General features: G+C 41.0%; 1 protein-coding gene across 1 annotated transcript in view; it reads right to left on the reverse strand.

Moving 5' to 3' along the window:
* atxn1a (ataxin 1a) overlaps positions 1–14,690 on the reverse strand; it is a 93,350-nt gene that overhangs the window by 25,363 nt on the left and 53,297 nt on the right. The window contains exon 3 of the mRNA XM_010777435.1: positions 4,522–4,632. The gene's annotated coding sequence lies outside the window, so the exon portion shown is untranslated. The remainder of the gene's footprint in view (positions 1–4,521; positions 4,633–14,690) is intronic.

Raw genomic sequence — 14,690 nt, forward strand, 5'->3', positions numbered from 1 at the left:
GAGACCCAGGTCGTCGCACGCATCTCTGCTTGCCTAGCTGACATCTCTCAGTGGATGTCAGCTCATCACCTCAAGCTCAACCTTGACAAGACTGAACTGCTTTTCCTTCCGGGAAAAGATTGTCCCACTCTTGACCTAACAATAAACATCGGCACCTCTGTTGTTTCCCCGACTCAGACTGCAAGGAATCTGGGTGTGACCCTAGATAACAAACTGTCCTTCACTGCAAACATCGCTGCTACAACCAGCTGCTGCAGATACACTCTTTACAACATCAGGAGGATACGTCCCCTCCTGACCCAGAAAGCGACGAAGGTTCTGGTCCAGGCACTCGTCATCTCACGCCTAGACTACTGCAACTCCCTCCTGGCTGGCCTACCTGCATGTGCCATCCGACCTCTGCAGCTCATCCAGAATGCAACAGCTCGTCTGGTCTTCACCCTTCCTACATTTTCCCACACCACGCCGCTCCTCCGCTCCCTTCACTGGCTTCCAGTAACTGCTAGAATCCACTTCAAGACACTGGTACTTGCATACCATGCTGTGAATGGTTCTGGCCCTTCCTACATCCAGGACATGGTTAAAGCACACACCCCAGCACGTGCAATGTAATGTAATGTTAGCAAAGAGATGTTTCTTCACACAAAGACGTTCATATGAAATAGAAAAGTGCTTAAACCCAAATAGAAAGACTACTTGTTCAGTGTAGTTACACAATACTGCATATATTTGTATTCACTGGTAACATATTTTCAATAAAAAGCAGATGAATTGTATTTACCTTAACCTGTATAAAAGAGAAGATGCCCTTGAATTCTATGTAAAAAGATATATCTTATTTGTCCAGTGTAGTAATATTATCTAGTATGGATTTTGAGTTCCTGGGTCACATGACATATTGAATATGTGCAGATAGACTGACTGTCTGCAAGCACTTATTGCTTGTCTTACATTTTTTTTCAGCATCATTATCTTTAGTAGTTTGTGCACACTGAAACTCAGGCTTTGGGCCTCAGGGCATAATGTAGTACTACTAGAAATCCCTCTTTTGAGACTGCACTTAGTCTTTCTCCTTCCTGTGTGTGTGAGTAAGCATGCATGTAGAGTAAGAAGAGCAAGAAAACAGCAAGGACTCTGCAGTGTGTAACTTAAGGAGCATGTAAATGTTAGCCACTTTAGTGTGTGTGTGTGTGTGTGTGTGTGTGTGTGTGTGTGTGTGTGTGTGTGTGTGTGTGTGTGTGTGTGTGTGTGTGTGTGTGTGTGTGTGTGTGTGTGTGTGTGTGTGTGTGTGTGTAACTGGGCACTGTTAACTTGATTATGTAATGATTACATTATGGTTAAGGTTGTGATAAGGGTGTGCCTGTTAGTAAAGCCAGCGTGGCAGTAATCGTGTGTGTGTGTGTGTGTGTGTGTGTGTGTGTGTGTGTGTGTGTGTGTGTGTGTGTGTGTGTGTGTACTTCTACTACTCATGCTGTGGGGTAAAGTCTTTGGTTTTTTATGTAAGGGTTTGGTTTAGCATGTAGCATTTGTGATTAACTCTATTGAGGATAATTTAAGTAAAGCAATGTCCTCCTGAGTGACAAAAACAAGTTTGTGTATGTATAGTGTGAGTGTTTCAAGAGGACAGCATTAAGGAATGCCTCGGTTTAAAACCTGCCAAGAGCACTTTTCCCATACGCCATGGAGCCAAGACTTCCACAACCAGCCAAGAATAGCACCAGCTCTCTCTCTCTCTCTCTCCCTGTCTGTCTCACCCACACACACACTCAAGCACTCACACTCTCTGCTCTTTGGATTCAACGAGAACGAGAGTGATTGTGTGAAGGAGGGGAGTATAACCTCACACACTTCAATCAGCACAGTGAAGGAGACAGAAAAAAAGGAATATTATAGAAACATGATTTGGAAGCATTGTAGTTATGCCAATAAGGCACATTGAGAAGATAGAAAAACATAGAAATCCTACGTTCGGATCAAATTCATAATAATCGCCGACACGCTTTTAGAAATCAAAATTCACGCTTAAAAGCTTTGATGAAATAAACTGAAATGACCCCAGATGCAAATTATGGTAGCGAAACAGAGCAAGCAAGTGAGAGATGAAGACAGACAGGGGAACTGCAGCAATCTCCGAACACCCTGCTCCCTGTGGGCTAAATGAGAGTGCTCAGTCTGTGTGTGTTTGTGTTAGTGCATATGCATGTGTTTGTTTGAGTTCATGTAAACAAGCTTGTCTGTTTAAGACAAGGACCAGAGTGCACTCCCTTCTCTCATTCAGAGGCACCAAATGCTGAGGTGAGAAGACAACAGGCAGCAACATGGTTTCCACTCTAAAAGCATTCACACAGTTTTATCTCAAAGAACAATGTCCTTTTTCCAAAATGTTTATCTTTAAAGCTGGTTAATAGCAGTGTGTAAATACGACTGACAAGTGTTGGGCAGATCTGATCAAACCAACCAATCAAATAATCCTAAATTTCACCCTGATACTCATCATAATGCAACAAATTAATTAAGCAATTACATGGATGTCAGTGACTTTAGATTTGTGTACAGTTGAGTTTGTTGCTCATAACACTCAGCACATATAACTCTTTAATGTCTGCACTGTTGATGCCTGGACTGAGGAATAATGAAATGTTTTTAATTAGTTTGCGATGCACATTACGAGCCTATAGCTGGACAGATCAGTGCTGCCTTGAGACTCAACCTGCCAATTAGTATCCTGACACTCAAGTGAAGTCCAACATTAATCTCCCACTCTGCGTGCAGACTCTGCTGGAGGTTGCTTAGTGTTTGTTATTAAAGTCACCCATGTCCATTGTTTATTGCTCACGACAGCAGTAAACAGGCACGCAGAGTATCCCTCAGGGAACGAGGAGTGGAAAATAACACTCATCTTCTCCAAACAGGCGAGGCAATCTGAGAGGAAAGAGCTTGGAAAAAACTTTGCTTGAATGTTTGTTCCTATTGATTTTCGCTGGAAGAATGCCTTATAGCGAGTAGAGAGACTATCCATCAACGAAATAACCCGAGTTAAAATCCTTGAACTCGACGATTTGCTCTGCAGAAATGTTTGCAGGCAAGATAATCGCCGGCAGCTCTAAAAGGTGCTTTTCTGCAGCTGACCCTACGATCTTACTTCCCTCTGGAAAGAGAGAAGTGAAAAGAAAATGTCTCCTCTGGGACTCAATATTACCACAAAGAAAGAGAGAATGCTATTTTGCTGTAAGTACTTTTGAGAATAGTTGTGTGCTTCTCAGAATGGCAGATTTGTGTACCGGTATATAGAAATAAATCAATGAACATTCAAAGACATCACATACCCAAACATATACTGTACATAAGATAAGTACTGAATATAAACAAAGCAATAAACTATAAAACACACCCCCCCCACCACTTCCTCGGGCCTTACAGAGACATTATTAATAGGGTGTTTTTCGCACTCTCAGCACTGCCAGTAAGGCTTCTCTTCCCGCTGGAGGATCCCTCACTGACTGATACCTGAAGGTGTTATGTATGAAAATATATTTCTGTTCCAACAGAGAGCTCACATGGACAAACACGTAGTCACTAGGCAGCAAAGCATTCCCTTTCCTAAAGTTGCCTCTCCTCCAATAACAGCACAGCAGGAACACCCTCATCTAGCTGAGGCCCTCTAGCGTCATCTCAGAAAGTGTAAGATAAGAGTAGAGATAGTTGCAGCACACTGATGTTAACTTGCAATGAGATGTAATAGAAACACAATGTCTCGGTGCTGTAGACCTTTATGATGTGTAGCACAGTGCTTCAGTGCCAAATCTGTATTATTATGAGTACAATAATGCAAATAAAAATAAACGAAAGTGTGTGCGAACTCTCTCTTCTGTTTCCTTTAGCCTTTCCCTCCTACGCACATGTGTACAAGAAATTGAAGGTGTTTATCAGCCTTCACAGTCCAGCAACTGAAACGTGCCTTCTTACCTTTCTGACTGTTTGATGCTGTGAGAAAGTGAATCAAACCTACTATTTGGTAAACACATTATATTTCATGACAGAGAAGGAGGATTAGGAGAGCCATTTATTTGAACAGAGCCATATATTTACGATGAGCTCTGGATTAAAGCAATAGAGAGGAAACTGTGAGCTGTCCATGTGATGAGCTGCCACGTCTCTCACATTAAAATAAAATGCGCTTTACTTAACACGCATCTGGAATGTGACCAGGGCGATACGTTTTTTAAGCAAAGCTCTTGGCTAAGAGGAAAACACGGGGTCATAAAGTCCTTGACGTCAGATCTTATAACATCAAATTAAACATGGCCATCCGACTAGCAGCTTTTAGGTTGTAATAGCAACATGGTGGCAGTTTGTCAGCAATGATTCAACAGTCAGCAGTGAACCTCTGTCCTCAAGCTTGAAAATCACAACATCAACATAAGCTCAACTAAGATTAAGATATATGTCTATCTATTCATAAAACCATCTCAAATCTGAATTTACTTATATGAAAAGTAGGGATATGTGTGACAATCTCACCTCATTCAACTCCTCCAGACCCCCCTGGTTTGTCAGCAGGTGGTAAAGCCCATGGAGAGGGTTCCAGACTTTCCCAGAATGCAGTGTGTTGACTCAGGGACTCAGCACTCCCTGGTGGATGACAACAACAGCAAGAGTTAACACTAAAGTAGGAAAAGAACAGAATATAACATGATAGAGAAAAATAATACAGCTTACTCCTAGAAAGCAGAAAAAATATCACTGTGCATCCTATAGTGATAGTAAACATATATAAATAAAGGCTTTCCATGAAATTCATATTTTACTTTTATTATTCAGCATTTTGTCCCGTTTTGAGCAAATTAAATAACTAATTTGTGTGTGGGACAGTGAGGAAGGGAGATTAAGCGAAGAGACAGAAACAGATGATTTAAGATTTGGGGGTGTTATTGGTTCTATTTAGTTTATTATAATTATGATTGAATTCCACCGTTATCGTCAATACTAGTACTGTATATCTCCAGAGCTCAGATTCAAATAGTGCAGAACACCACTTACATGTACATCGCTATTAATATTGCGCAAGTCAAAACTTGAATGGAATGGGTTACAGCTTAAGTGTACAAGAAAGTCTTTGAGACATTGATTGAAATACCAATGAAAACCCACATAGATATCAATTCTTCACAGGCTTTTAACATTTCTGCCAATCCTTTCCTTTCAATACCTTTGCTTAAGCCCTAGAAACCCTCCTCTTGTTTGACATTCTCACTGTGCCTTTTTTTCATTCTGTATCTTTAATCATACGGCGGAATGTTTTACCGTTTTAAAAACTGCAATGCAAATGCAGGTCATCATTATAAACAGGACCCATCATTTTCATTGGGGGAAAAAAAAACCTCAAGTGCATCTCTAAAGACATCAAATGTGCAACAAGCTACTTAAGCAGACACCCACACACCGGCATAAGAGACAGACTGGCTGATCGTCGACACTCTGTGGGACTAATTAGGCAGGTTGTGGTGGAATGATGGGGATGTTACGGAGAAACGAGAGACATGTTGCCTGCTGTTAATCAGCCGCAGTGTGTATGTGTGTGTGGGACGTCACACATCCTACTGACCCACTTCTTACATGTTTCATGACAAGGAATGAGGTGGGTGGGAGCATGTTTGTGTCGCTGTCCAGCTGTGGACATGTGTTTTGCAGTTATACCGAGGGAGGAATTACAACATGTGTTTGTGGTACATAAGTAATGGCAAGATATCTCATGGTATGCATGATGACTCTATTCTACAGGGGATTAAGAGATACGGGGGAAATGTGATATTATAATGGCACAGTGATGCATAATGAGAGAAAGAAACAGAAGTGTGGTGCAGCAGACATTGTAAAATCAATATCCCCAGTGGGCTATAGTACAGTGTCAGGTTTAAATTAAGCATGTAAGCACACAAACCATAAGCTGCAGGCTCACAGGGTTTGTTGTGCCCTAAAGTTGTTTGTGATGTGTGTATGTAAAGCAGAAAAATGATATGTAATGAGGCTATGGATTACCACTGGCAAAGGAGGCTATCATGTGGTGTTAAAAAGACAAGGCAGAATGAGGGATGGAGATCAGAGAGAGGAAAAGAAGAGAGAGAAACAACAAAGGTTAAAGGAAAGGAGAAAGGTAGGAATAATCCAGAGGAAGACAGATGGAGAGAATACAATGGATGAAGAGGTAAAGCAGACAGAGAGGAAGAGAAAGGCGATGGAGAAAGAGAGGTAGAGACAGATGGTGGCAGAGAAAAGGCAGATAGATACTCACTGGGTGGACAACACTGGCACAGCCAGCGACGCACAGCGGGGGGGATGGAAAGCTGAACAATTTCAGCTTAAAAGAGAGAAGGACGAAAGTGAGAGGGAGGGCAGAGGAGAACTCTTTAGGAAAAATACTACGATAGTTGAGTCTTTAAAGATGCCAAGTTTAAATATATTGTATCACCTAGTATGGCCTAAGCACAACCAAGGGATTACCTGGTAAGTAATTGTATTTAAAAGAAACTAAATAACTAAAGCTAAAAAAACTAAAACTAAAATGCCGTTAAATAAACTATATACGGCAAATGAAAAAACTCCAACATTTTACAAGGCAGTGCCAGGGTCTTATACGACTATAAGAAGGCAACTATAGACACTTTGTCCCAATCAATCATGTCCAATACAGGAATGAAGCGGGCTAAATTAGTCAGAAATAGCTCAGTCTAAACCACATTAAATGAACAACTGATTGAATTGCAGAGCACCTGTAGGGAACTGTGTGTGTGTGTGTGTGTGTGTGTGTGTGTGTGTGTGTGTGTGTGTGTGTGTGTGTGTGTGTGTGTGTGTGTGTGTGTGTGTGTGTGTGTGTGTGTGTGTGTGTGTGTGTGTGTGTGTGTGTGTGTGTGTGTGTGTGTGTGTGTGTGTGTGTGTGTGTGTGTGTGTGTGGCAGACATGTGTGCTATCAGGTTTTTCTCTGAGAATACCTACTACACATCAATGCATTAGATTTGATTAGCAGACGCTTTTGTGACTTACACTAAGTGCATTCAACCTCCCAACTAACAGCTAACAGCAGGTTCAGTGCTACAGTACAAGTACATAATTGCACATCTACAGCATTCACTCATTGAAACACACGGATCCAAATACATGTTTAATACATGTCTAGACATCTACCTGACCCTGTCATCAAGAGAAACTCAAAATGAGTTCACGGGGAAGGTTGGCCAGTACAGCTGATTGTTAGAAGGACACAGTGTTCAAGTGGAGGAATGGGTGCTTTAGACTCTTTAGAAAGGATAAAAGCGCAATCTTTTATGTGCATCTACAGCTATTTTATCACACAGCGGGTGAAAGAGTGCACCATTTTCTGTCATTTAAATGTCTAGATCTAGATCAAAAGGCGATAATTTCAACATGCCTAACTAGTGTTCTCTTTGTGAGTGTTTGTGTACTTGACTTTATGCTGGCGTGATTGCACCATGAATGCTTTTGTCCACTCAACCATCACTTCATCTGTGTAAGTGCTCGCATTCTTCCCATTCTCTCTTCAACAAGTGTAGTCAAAAGAATGTTGTCCACCCACAATTGCCATAGCGGTGGCCAAACTCTTTGCCTACTGTACAAGTTTTGCCTAACAGTGCAATCTTTTTTTTAAATCTTTGCGACCACAAGTACTGGGTTGAAATGCAAACATCAGCAACATATTTACTGCCTCTGAAGGGCGCACAAAATAAATGACAAATATGAGGTTACAGTAAAAGTGAGTACTAATTATGAATACGTTTGCTTTCTTTAAATTATTTAGAGAGGTGCGAGTACATCTCAAATGCTCAATTTCTTTTTCTACTTGCTTAGACAAGTCCTGGAGTACACAGTTCATCATTCATTACAAATATGACAGACAATCACACACACACACACACACACACACACACACACACACACACACACACACACACACACACACACACACACACACACACACACACACACACATAAGCGGAATACTTTGGGAGCTGACGTAGTGTCTGACAGCTGTTTGGTTGGATGAGGCAGAAGAATGCTGAGTCTTTCTGTCCGTGTAGACTGAGCGACTGACCATCAGTGTAGTCAGTGTAAAGGAAATGCCTCAACCACAACCTCATTTTCCTGGACTGCAACATATCTGCCATACCAAGAGAGGAATCAGCCCTCTGAAGGTTCAAGGTGCTCAAAGCAGGGAGGAATTTTATCTTGGGTGCACACATGTCTGGAAAGACCAGTGTCCTTTTCTTACCGCCATACTTTATCTACCGTCCCAGACTCTTTTGCTAGTGCTGGTGGAAGTGTGTACGTGGCAGCTGTGTGAGTTTCAGTTCCAAAGCACAAGTTCCTGTTGCTGACCTGAACCATTTTCAATATTCAAGTTTATGATGCGCTGCTGGAAGGAAGGAAAGAAGATCACAAGCCACATACAAATCATTCAGACAGACAAACATAAAAGAAAGGTCAGCATTTCCAGGTTTATAATACTGTCTCTCTTTATCCCTCCACTTTACTCTTCCAAATCACCATTTATAGCCATCCTCAAATCTGAAGCTCATGTCAGTGACAATCTGGGATATTTGCACATCAAACCAGACAGTAAGAAGTAAAGGTTGCTACTACAAACTGAGAGGGATCTACAGCCCACTGCTACACTTCATAATATCTTACTGATGGAGGTCAGACTTCTCTCCCACTCTCTTAAATGAGAACTGACCTAATTTACTATGTTTTCTCTGTGGCTTAAGTGACTGAGAAGATTCAAGCCACAGGCATGAACTGTTTTAATGTGTACAACGACCTTGTCTACATCTGTTTTAACTAACAGCTTGTCTGCATTCTAAGCTGTCATTTCTTGTGTCTTGTGAGCCAAAAAGAAGACATTCTTCAATGTTTTGATAACACAAAGCATTGACCTTCAGAGGGGAAAAGAGTATACAGTAGCTGTGAAGTGATGTGTACCATTAAATTGAGCAACTGATTTAATTAGCTTAATAAACTTAAAGTGGACCTATCATGCTATATTTGAATAATATAGTGTAGGACCATACCTATATAAGGCATATTTATACTTTTTATTTTTCAAAATACCAAACAGATCATGCATTTTAGACATTCCTCATTTCACTCAATTTAACACTGTCTTTTGATGGGCTGATTCTGTGAGAACAGCACCATCTACAGGCCTGGCATATGTACTACAGCGTCTTCAGCGCTTTCGAACAGCAATGTCCATGGCTGTCTCCTCCTGATTGGTGGAGTTGGCCCAATAGCCGTAGCGCCACTTCTGTGACGTCATAGAAGTGTTCAAATCTGGATCAGTCTGTATCAGATCCGTTGCAGCCCCTTTTTAAGAGATTTGGGTATGGAGGAAAATAGAGAGGGTTGTGTTTTCTGACACTTGGTGAGTTCCCTGGAACACCGGGGACACATATTCATGTATAAAAGATGTACAAAAGTGCATTTTGCATGATAGGTCACCTTTAAAAAAACATAGAATTGGCAATGATGAAAACAGCTATTTTCTAAATTAAGAAAACAATGTATTCTTGCAAGTTAGTTTTCGTTGTATTTCTGTCCCTCAAATTTAACCTACAGCTATGTGACTCGTCATTAGTATACTGAAAGCTCATTGGACAGCTACTCTCTGGGGAAGGTAAGGGAGAATCCTGCATGCACAAAACCTAACAACTTCTGTTTCCTTGTAGCTTTCCTTGGAGGCAGCTGTTGCTTTTCACATATATTTTTTTGCTTTCCGTTTTCACTTGTTTCACACATTCACAGTCACAACACTATCCCATCTTTTAATAAAGTACAGGGTAGAACGTCCTGTCTGAGATTCACTTTTTGTGGCTGTCCAACCTCACTTGTGGGTGAAGCACACATACATGAATGCAGGCACACACACAAACATAGAGAGGACATGTGTTCATTTGTCCCAAATAAAGACAATGGGGTGAGACTATTCCAAGGCTCTGTCTGTCTGTCTGTCTGTCTGTCTGTCTGTCTGTCTGTCTGTCTGTCTGTCTGTCTGTCTGTCTGTGTGAGCTAAGAGGGCATGGTGAGAATAGGAAGCGTGCTTTCTGTGCCAACCCTCTCCTTGGCAGTCAAACAAGGACACACATACACACACACACACACACAGCTGAGCGTTTTTAATTGGCTACTGATTTGCCAGTCAGTGTTCTTGCCACTCTCCTCACACAGCTGGACCCCGAGAATGTTTGTATGAGATTGTGATAGTGTTTCTCAATCGCGAGTACACTTGCTTGGTAGCACATGTCTTCCGAGCGTCTTGCTTCAGAAGCGAGGCAAGAATACTTCCTGGCATTCGGAAAACGAAGAGTGGAACAGGCTAGCAAGTATGCAGGTGTGCGTCATATGAGAGGCCCCGCCTTACATTTTCCGCCACAGATTTGGGGAAATTGATCCGTGCGCAAAGCTTTGTGGGGATTTTAAGACCGCGGAGTCTACACATGTGCAGCCTCGAAATGTCTCCAAACGAAGTACGCCGGCCTCGGTAGAATTCCAAGTATGCTGGACATTGGAACAGTCCTTCGGCGGCACTCGATGATGTAGTATGCTTTAAATAGTGGCTCTAGAGCAGCTTTACTCGACAATGAGAAACACCGAGTGTGTGTGTCTCTCATCTTGAAGCAATTAGGTTCGCAAGTGAGTATGCCTGTGCATGTGTGCAGGTACAGGAAAGTTTCATTTCGAAATGGATACCCTTCACGTCCTGTTAGTGTTTGTGCAATTAAAGGATGTCCAGTTTAGTGGTTAAACTCCTCAAATTCTCTCTGTGCTGCCTTTTATTTTGAATATGATTCAAATAATAAAAAATGATTTGTCTCCTCAGATAGTTTGAGGTCTCAATGTTGTTCGCAGACACATGCAGAGTAATTTGCATGCTGCAGAGTCTCTGAATTGTTCATGGAGAGTCTGAGTGACAAACACAGGTGATGTAAATGTTTAGTTCTAAATGCTAGAATACTCAACGCTCTGAAAACTCACACACAAGTTTACTCCATAGTTGTGCTCCATTGCTTATACTATGTGACTGTGTGTAACCACATCAGTGTGCGGTGGAACCATCAAACAGAGAAAATTGAAACAGTCTGTGCAACAAGGTGTGTGTACTTGTGAGATTTATGTAGCCCATATCATCAAGAGCAGATTGCATCCTCTTTTGCAATATTATGCAAGGCAATGACAATCAGTCCACACACACACACACACACACACACACACACACACACACACAAATGAGCCAGCCAAGGTCAAAACAAAGAGGATGAGATAAGTGTGTGGTGTGTGTGGTCTTTGTGTGTATGCATGTGTGCGTGATGACATCATTACTAGAGCAGAGCACTCTATAGCTGATTGATGGAGAGGGGGGTTGTTACGGTCGACTGCTGTGAGCTCATTGCCCGGCAACCAGACAGTTGGACCTTGCCTGTGTGTGTGTGTGTGTGTGTGTGTGTGTGTGTGTGTGTGTGTGTGTGTGTGTGTGTGTGTGTGTGTGTGTGTGATCTGAGTCCTGCAGCTAACAGAATGGACGGGTCAGCCTGTTGCAGAGAGACTGTGTCATGCTCACGTGTGGTCATGTACATAGATCTCTCCATACTGTACTGATTTATAGTTGATAAAGAAGACACGCATATTTCTTTTAACATACAAACACACACAAAAAGCTAGACAGCAAGGCACTCATCTTGACTACTAAGTAGCTATTTATACTTTATTGCTTCTGATGGTGCAACAACGTTAACTAGTCTTAAAAATTGGAAAAGAGGACTGTGATATCTACACAGTTTGTGATCATCACGCAATGTGTGGGCTTGGAGAAGTAATACGTTTGAATTAAATTGTATTATTATATTTCTTTAGGCACCTTTGGCTGCAAATGTCACTATACTTTCTACTAGTTTCCTTACTTTTCCCTCTCTCACCTTCATACTTGCTTCATTTATACATACAGTTGTTAACGTTTGTGAAGAAGCATTATTAAACTCAAACATTATACTGTTATTAGTCTAATGATTAATAGGGAAGCAATAACACATCGAAATGGAAAAATATCCAGAAATCCATGTATTCTTTATTTGTAATCCAATTTAACATACTGTATATCGTTTACTGACAGACAATGAATGCACCCACCGGCAGATAGATTATGTATTTCAAACTATGGATTAAATTACAGCGGTGTTATATCCATTTTTTGTATTCATGGATGTTAAAAAACCCCTCCTCTGGTGTTTGTTTGAGAAAGTCATTCTCTGGGTTCTCTTGTTCCATGTGTACCATTTGTATTAGTAGGTTTTTGGATCACTTTGCACCAGGTTTCCAGATTTTCACAGCTTTCTTTGCTATCTATTTCTATTTGGTTAGAATAGAATAGAATTGTTTAATGTTGTTATACATGTACAATGAGATAAATAAATGCTTCTCACTTTCAAGGGTGCCATCAAAAACGAAAAACATCATACACGCAGCATACATACTTAGGAATAAGGAATACAATGCAGTAATTATTTCCAGGAGTATAAAAATAAAATCTATAATGTAATAAATAATCATTAATAATGATAGTTACCTTCCTTGTTCCTGTGGGGGGGGCATTAATGAGGGTCAGTGCTCGGTATTACAGCAACTTTGACTGACTTGTAAGGAGATAGTCAGTTCAATCTCTCTCACAAGCCCTATCAGGTTACCAATCTCACACATACACACCGACAGGCTTCTCAGATGACCACTCATTGAGAAGCAAAGGCAGGAGACACAATACTAACGTTGCGTAACAAAAAGAAAGAAATCACAGGTCTGTCTGCTTTGATGTCACCTGAGCAGCCAGAACTAATCAGGCTCTTCAGCGGATTTAAATCACAAGGAGAAGTCTGAAAGGCTTACAGGAAGTGATACAAAAATAAATCATTTCTTCATCCTATAGTCAGGAGGGATCATGCATTATTCTAGCCTATTGAGAACAGATTCTGAGACCAAACATAATGGCAAGCACACATCATACTGCAGCTCTATTAACAATACTTTAAACATACATTCATTCTTACGTCTTTGAGGAACAGGGAAACAAGAAAGATGCTTTGATGATTATAGAAATGATCTGACGGTAAGCTATACGTGGTTGGAATCGTAAAACGGTAACTGCTGAGAATATGGTAGAAACATCTAAAGTGGCAAGCCGCAGGTAGTCACCGTATAGCTCAATGAATAAAACATTCACCGCCAAGGTAAGGGTTTTTTATTTCCACTGAGAACATATATTACAAAAAGACAAATCTAGTAGGTAATAATATGGAATCCCAGGCTGATTGTGGCCCAATTTGTAAATGGGGCAGCCTCGATGTTAGACTGACCATCTCATAGGTTAGTCTAAAACTTGTGTGTCTGCTTTTACCTTTTACTGTATATCTGTCTGTCAGCTGGAGTGTAGATCCAGATTGTCTGTTGTGTGGTGGGTCACATTTGATCAATCAGTGCCTAATAAAGCGGCTGGTAGCCAAACTGCTTTTCTATCTGCACAGAAAGAGAGCATATCAAAAGTAGTTAAACTCAGACGCTGCGCCAGCGCCACTGCAGAACGAAAACAGAGTATCTTTGCACCCAAGATAGATTTAAGAAAAAAGAAAGAGATAAAAAGAAATTCCAGTGGCATATCAGGTTGGGGTGTTAACAGAGAGAATGAATAAAAGAAAGAGACGCAACACAAAAGAAGAACCACAGTCGAGGCAGAGTGTGATGAAAGAAACAGGAACTCGTCTCTCTTTCACTTTTGCTAAGATCTTCAAAGGCTAATGTTGCACTCCTGAGACGCTGCTACCAACAGCTGGGACGCACACAAATACACACTAGTACACCCTGATGGGAGACTAGCTCTGTGCTACCCTCCTCTGAACCAAAGTAATGATACACTAGAAACTCTGACAGACAGATGAAGGCAGAGTAGGGGGCGGAGTAAGACGGAGAAAAAAAACACAAAAGGAAAAGAGGAAGAAATTAGACAAACTGTATTAGAGACATGTGTAGGGAGGAAAGCTGCAGGCTACTAGTCAAATATCTTTGCAAAAACAGCATACATCATGTGCAGTTAGCACAAATCAAAGCAGATAAAAGCCCTAAACTCAAACTATGATGTAATCAATCTAATGTTAATAGCATTCAGATTCAAATAACACTGCTCTTCTCAATGATAGCAACCATGAACTCGTGCCAATGACATCTTTACTTACATTTAAGGATGTCCCGATCACCTTTTTTTGCTCCCGATCCGATTCTGATCATTTGATTTTGACAATTTGCCGATACCGATTTTTCCCGATCCGATCTTTGTGCAATGCATTAAGAGAAAAAAAAAAAAAAGCATTCAAGTTGTCCCTTAAGGTTATTTTTTATTTAAATTGGATATTCTATCCAACATGGATATAGCTTCTTTTTTTCACAGCAGCATTGGATCAGTTCAGTTGTGCAGCATTGGATCAAAACAAAATAAAGCTTTCAATACTCGTTAGCTTACTGCTACAATTAGACACTGCACCCTGCCCACTCTGTTGCCAGATTTGAGAGAAATAAGCAACCAGGTCTATGAAAACAAGCCCCAAAGAAGCAACACATACATGTACATGATGTTGTGTAAT

Source organism: Notothenia coriiceps, unplaced genomic scaffold (genome assembly GCF_000735185.1).
Source record: "Notothenia coriiceps isolate Sejong01 unplaced genomic scaffold, NC01 NC01_scaffold00018246, whole genome shotgun sequence".
NCBI classification, from domain to species: Eukaryota; Metazoa; Chordata; class Actinopteri; order Perciformes; family Nototheniidae; genus Notothenia; species Notothenia coriiceps.